General features: G+C 42.6%; 1 protein-coding gene across 3 annotated transcripts in view; it reads left to right on the top strand.

Moving 5' to 3' along the window:
• The window catches only part of UBXN7 (UBX domain protein 7), a 104,238-nt gene that overhangs the window by 20,623 nt on the left and 77,045 nt on the right, over positions 1-6,570 (top strand). The gene's annotated exons all lie outside the window — the stretch shown is intronic.

Here is a 6,570-nt window from a genome sequence, read left to right as displayed (position 1 = left end):
TATTAAAGCTAGTTTTATTTTTTTGCTTTGCAATGATAACGAGATGTTTGACGCATTGTTATCTAGCTTGTGGGCATGGAACATCAGGTCAAAGTAAAGTAAAATTTGTAATAAAATTGGGGTGAGGAGTTGCATGATAACTTCTCTTAATATTTTTAAACTTTGTGATTGGATCATTGAAGATATAAAGGATTGGATTATTATATTAAATATGTAAAGGATTTCCTAATGTCTAACAAATCATTGCTATGGAGAAGATTATTGTGTATATAAGTTAGTGTTGCTGCATTATGCTTATATAGAAAAATCTTTGCAGTGAATCTGATAGAGAGGTGAATATTATTATTAATCCTTTAGATTTCCTAGAGATGGTTTATGATGCCACTTGGGCCTGGCGCGGTGTCTCATGCCTGTAATCCTAGCAGTTTGGGAGACGGAGGCTGGAGATTCACATGGGGCGAGGAGTTGCAGACCAGCCTGGGCAAAACATAGCGAGGCCCCATCTCTACAGAAATAAGAAAATGAGCTGGATGTAGTGGCACCGACATGTAGTCCCAGCTACTGGGGAGGCTGAGGTGGGAGGATTGCTTGAGCCTAGGAGTTCAAGGCTGCGGTGAGTAGATCATACCACTGCGCTCCATCCCTGGCAACAGAGCAAGATCATTTCTCAAAAAGAAAAAAAAAAGCCACTTATTATTGTTATTATTATTATTATTATTATTATTTTGAGACACAGTCTCGCTGTGTCGCCCAGGTTGGAGTGCAGATCTCCCAGGCACGATCTTGGCTCACTGCAACCTCCACCTCCCGGGTTCAAGCGATTCTCCTGTCTCAGCCTCCCGAGTAGCTGGAACTACAAGCGCCTGTCACCAGGCCCGGCTAATTTTTGTATTTTTAGTAGAGGCGGGGTTTCATCATGTTGGCCTGGCTGGTCTTGAACTCCTGTCCTCAAATGATCCACTCACCTCAGCCTCCCAAAGTGCTAGGATTACAGGCGTGAGCCACCGCGCCTGGCCCTAAAAGCCACTTAATTAATTTTCAGTTTCTTATGCTAATTACTACTCTTCCCAAACTCTGATTGGTTTAACGCCACATGACTTCTTCTGTTGCAACATTTTTATTAGGTACACACAAAAACCGAAGTGTGGTGAGTTGAATTGACTCACTTAATTGCTTTAATTCTGTTTCTGTTAGTCTACATAGCTTGATTGCTCGATCAAGTTGGAGTCCCTCAATCAGTAGACAGTGGTATCTGGAGATCTACAGAGGGAAAATACCTTTGAGTGTTCTTCAAATATTGTGAATTTCTATTGATAATTTTTGGGATTCTTTTTACAAGATAGTGATTAACCATTAGAAACACATGATTGATTTCTTTTTGCCTTTTTTACATGTCTTAAAAATTTTTGGGGGTTCTCTCCACATACGTTTTAATCGTAGTGTTTATAATTAAAAGGTATTTTATATTTATTTTAGTGACCTTAATAGCTTATGCTCTGATTTCACAAAGGTTTTACTTGGAAGCTCAATATTCTTGTAAAAACAAATGCATCATCAAAAATATGAGTCCTTACTTTTTAGGCAGGAGCAAAAAAAAGAAAAAGAAAAAATAAAAATAAATGTGAATCTTATCTTTTTTTGGCATTTAGAAATAGAACGGAAAATTGAAAGATTTTAGAAAAGTCTTATTTCTTACTGAATAGAACAGATCTCTCTCTGATTCAGTGAGTATGAAATAATGACTGATTTTTTTTTTTTTTTTTTTTGAGACGGAGTCTTGCTCTGTCTCCCAGGCTGCAGTGCAGTGGCGTGATGTTGGCTCACTGCAAGCTCTGCCTCCCAGGTTCACACCATTCTCCTGCCTCAGCCTCCCAAGTAGCTGGGACCACAGGCGCCTGCCACCACGCCTGGCTAATTTTTTGTATTTTTAGTAGAGACGGGGTTTCACCGTGTTAGCTGGGATGGTCTCGATCTCCTGACCTTGTGATCCGCCTGCCTCGGCCTCCCAAAGTGCAGGGATTACAGGTGTGAGCCACCGCGCCTGGCCTAATGACTGATTTTTGATTTTTTTTTTTTTTTTAAGAGATGGAGATCTCCTCTCTTTGTTGCCCAAACTGTTCTCCAGTTTCTGGGCTCAGCCATCCTCTTGCCTCAGCCCTCCCAGTAACTCGGGCTACAGGTGCGCATCACTGTGCCTGGTTCAGTAATGGCTGATTAAAAAAGATTATTAAAAAGACAATATCATAAAAACTTTTGTTTTTTTTTTTTTTTTTTTGAGACGGACTGGGTCTCACACTGCCACCCAGACTAGAGTGCAGTGGTGTGATCACGGCTCACTGCAGCCTCTAGGGTAACTTTCTTTATTTTTTGTGGAGATGGGGTCTCACTTTGTTGTGCAGGCTGGTCTTGAACTCCTGGGCTCAAGCAATCCACCCACCTTGGCCTCCCAAAGTGCTGGGATTACAGGCGTGGGACACTGCACCTGGCGGAAATAATTTTGATAAAAGGGAAAAGAACTAATTCTCCTTCTCACAACAGCAATATTTATTTTACATATTATCTTCCACTTCTTGTTTATATGCTTATTTTTACATTGTGGATCATAGTAGATACAATTTCTGAGATTTCTTTTTCTTTTTTTTCTTTTTTTTTTTTAAAGACGGTCTTGTTCTGTCACCCAGGCTGGAGTACAGTGGCACAATTATAGCTTGCTGCATCCTTTACCGCCTGGGCTCAAGTGATTCTCCTGCCTCAACCTCCAGAGCAGTTAGGACTACAGGCATGTGCCACCATGCCCAGCTAAAATACACGGTTCTGAAATTTTCACTTAACATTATGCTACAAACCTTTTTTGCATGGTCAGACTGGTAAGCAGGTAGCCAAGAGAAGTGATGACCTTCGAAGTAACCACACTGAGAAGCTGTATACAGTATGGTTTACCATTGATGCTTGCTTTTTGTTTGTTTTTGTTTTTGTTTTCGACAGAATTTCACTCCGTCACCCAGGCTGGAGTGCAGTGGCGTGATTTCAGCTCACTGCTGTCTCCGCCTCCTGGGTTCAAGCAGTTCTCCTGCTTCAGCCTCCCCAGTAGCTGGGATTACAGGCTTAAGCCACCATGCCTGTCTGATTTTTGTATTTTTAGTAGAGATGGAGTTTCACCATGTTGGGCAAGCTGGTCTCAAACTGACCTCAAGTGATCTGCCCACCTCAGCCTCCCAAAGTGCTGGTATTATGGGCGTGAGCCACTGCAACCGGCCCCACTGATGCTTTCTGTGTCATTTAAAGCTACATAAGAAAACCAGTCTTGTTACTTTTATAGTCATTCCACATTTTACAGTACTACTGTTTGATCTCCTCTGATATTTATCATACATGGCTTTGAATTACTGTTGAAAACTCAGAAGTCATATCAATTCTCAAAACATGAAGGAAAAATATGCGGCTGGATCTATTCTGAAACAGCAATTTTTAAAAATGTTTTGAAGCCAGGTGCGGTGGCTCACGCCTGTAATCCCAGGCACTTTGGGAGGCCAAGGCGGGTGGATCACCGGAGGTCAGGAGCTTGAGACCAGTCTGGCCAACCTGGTGAAACCCTGTCTCTCCTAAAAATACAAAAATTAGCTGGGCATGGTGGTGCACGCCTGTAGTCCCAGCTACCCAGGAGGCTGAGGCAGGAGAATCTTGTGAACCCAGGAGACGGAGGTTGCAGTGAGCCGAGATCCAGCCACTGCACTCCAGCCTGGGCGACAGAGCGAGACTCTGTCTCCAATTTTAGTATATGTGCTGCTGAAGCGAGCACAGAGTGAGACCCTTCTCAAAAAAAGAAAAAGTAAATAAAAGTAAAAATGTTTTGAGCCATGGCAGTATTCCATTAGCACCAACTTTGGGCTGACATCCACCACACATATACACTGGTGCACATGTGTAATCAGAATAATTCATGGAGTGAAGGTGAGGGATACATAGACACTATAGAACAGGTGAAAAATAAACTAGCAGTCTAAGGACAAATGTGAGGGCATAGAAAGTGGAGGCTAAGAAGAGTACAAGAGGTTACTGGTACGGAAATTCATAGAGCTTTGTGCATAGCGGCAATCACATACTTCAGAAGATTATAGAACCTCAGTTGTAGAAGAGACCTTAATCTTTCAGATTGTTGATGAGTGCATATTTCTTATAAAAATTAGGAGCTGTCATGTTTGTGGTATTTAACTTTATGGACAATTTCCATTCATGTTCTTTTTTTTTTTTTTTTGAGACACAGTCTCACTCTGTGGCCCAGGCTGGAGTGCAAAGGTACGATCTTGGCTCACTGCAGCCTCCACCTTCCGGGTTCAAGCGATTCTCCTGTCTCAGCCTCCTGAGTAGCTGGGATTACAGGCATGCACCACCACGCCCGGCTCATTTTGTATTTTTAGTAGAGACGGGGTTTCTCCATTTTGGTCAGGCTGGTCTCGAACTCCTGACCTCAGGTGATCCTCCTGCCTCGACCTCCCAAAGTGCTGGGATTACCGGTGTGAACCACCGCGCCTGGCCTCATTCATATTCTTTTGTACAGAACATTTCCTTTCTCTTGGGTTAATATTAAAATATGATTAAGTTCTCTGTGTCTGGAAAGGTGGTCACAGTATTATAGATGTTAAGAGAAAACTTCAGGAATTTTAAGAATAGTTTCAATAGGGAATACGTTTCAGAATTTCTTTTTTTTTTTTTTGAGATGAAGTCTTATCCTGTCACCCAGGCTGGAGTGCAGTGCTGTGATCTTGGCTCATTGCAACCTCCGCCTCCCCGGTTCAAGTGATTCTCCTGCCTCAGCCTCCTGAGCAGCTGGGACCACAGATGCGCGTCACCACACCCAGCTAAATTTTTTGTATTTTTAATGGAGATGGGGTTTCATCTTGTTGGCGAGGCTGTTCTCAAACTCTTGACCTCAGGTGATTCACCCACCTCAGCCTCCCAAAGCGCTGGGATTACAGGCTTCAGCCACCATGCCTGGCTGAAGTTTCAGAAATTTAAGGGAGGTAATTTTGAGTTGCGAATGGAATCTTACTAGTAGATTCATTTATTGGTAGACTGCTACGTGCCAGGCATGGTTCACATCTTAAGGATACAACTGTGAGCAAGGCGTGGTGTCTGTCCTCAGAAAGCTTAAAGGTTAACAGGAATAGAGACACATGAATAGGTATTAGAATACAGTGAGAGAATGGTAAGGAGCTAATACTGGAGAACAAAAGAGGGAGGTCAAGAAAACCTTCCCAGAATAAATACTTTTTTATCTAAAATCTGGAAGATGTTTCTTGCAGGAGAAACATGCAGAGACTTGGAGGAGAATTGGGCAGACATGTATACAGACAGAGATGAGAGAGGGGAGACAATTGGCTTAGGGAATTGATAATTCCAAATGAGTAAAGCACAGCTAGTGCAATAAATGGACCTCAAGAGATAAATGGGAGATTGGGTTGGGCCTTATAAGCCGTGTTAAAAAAAATCTTGTCTTTATTCTGAGAATAGTGGGGAGTCAAGGGTCTTAATTAGAGGAGTGAGACTGGGCACTGTGGCTCACACCTATAATTCCCGCACTTTGGGAGGCTGAGGTGGGAGGCCTGGAGCTTGAGATCAGCGTAAGCAACATAGTGAGACCCCATCTCTACAAAATGTATTAAAATTTTATTTATTAAAAAAGGAGTTACATCTGATTTGACCTTTTTTTTTTTTTTTTTTTTTAAAGAAAGAGTTACTTTGCTGTAATGGAGAAGAGATAGGCACAGAGATCAGTAGAAGGCTGTTATATTAACCCAAGAAAGATAGTGGTGTCCTGAAAAAAGTTAGTGGCGGAGAAGTGGACTCCAAAAGGTATAGGAAGAAATCAGAGTTAAAATGAAGTTTAGGATTCTGTTTTGGACACCTAGGTATGTAACAGTGCTATTTATGAAGGTATGGAATAGCAGAAAGGTGTGGGGGAGAAGATGGTTAGCTCAGTTTTGGATAAGTTAAGGTGCTGCTAATAGGACTTCCAGATGGAGCTGTTCAAGCAGATGAATATTTGGGTCTAGAAAGAAGAGTGAGAAATCTGTCATATTCATGGCAGTTAAAATTATAAAAATGGGGCTAGGTGCGGTGGTTCACACCTGGAATCCCAGCACTTTGGGAGGCTGAGGCGGGTGGATCACCTGAGGTCAGGAGTTTGAGACCAGCCTGACCAACATGGTGAAACCCCATCTCTACTAAAAATACAAAACTAGCCGGGCATGGTGGTGTGTGCCTGTAATCCCAGCTACTCAGGAGGCTGAGGCAGGAGAATTGCTTGAACCTGGAAGGCAGAGGTTGCAGTGAGCTGAGATCACGCCATTGCACTCCAGCCTGGGCGACAGCGAGACTCTGTCTCAAAAAAAAAAAAAAAAAAGGTTATAAAAATGGATGAGGCAAGGCCTAGTGGCTCACACCGGTAATCCCAGCACTTTGGAATGCCAAGGTGGAAGGATTGCTTGAGGCCAGAAATTCAAGACCAGCTTGGGCAACATAGCAAAGAGCCTGTCTCTACAAAAAGTAAAAAAAAATTAACTGGGCCTG

The sequence above is a fragment of the Gorilla gorilla genome, chromosome 2, assembly GCF_029281585.2.
Source record: "Gorilla gorilla gorilla isolate KB3781 chromosome 2, NHGRI_mGorGor1-v2.1_pri, whole genome shotgun sequence".
NCBI lineage: Eukaryota > Metazoa > Chordata > Mammalia > Primates > Hominidae > Gorilla > Gorilla gorilla.
The sequence above is the reverse complement of the archived record's forward strand: the minus strand, read 5'-3'. Positions and strand labels throughout refer to the sequence as shown.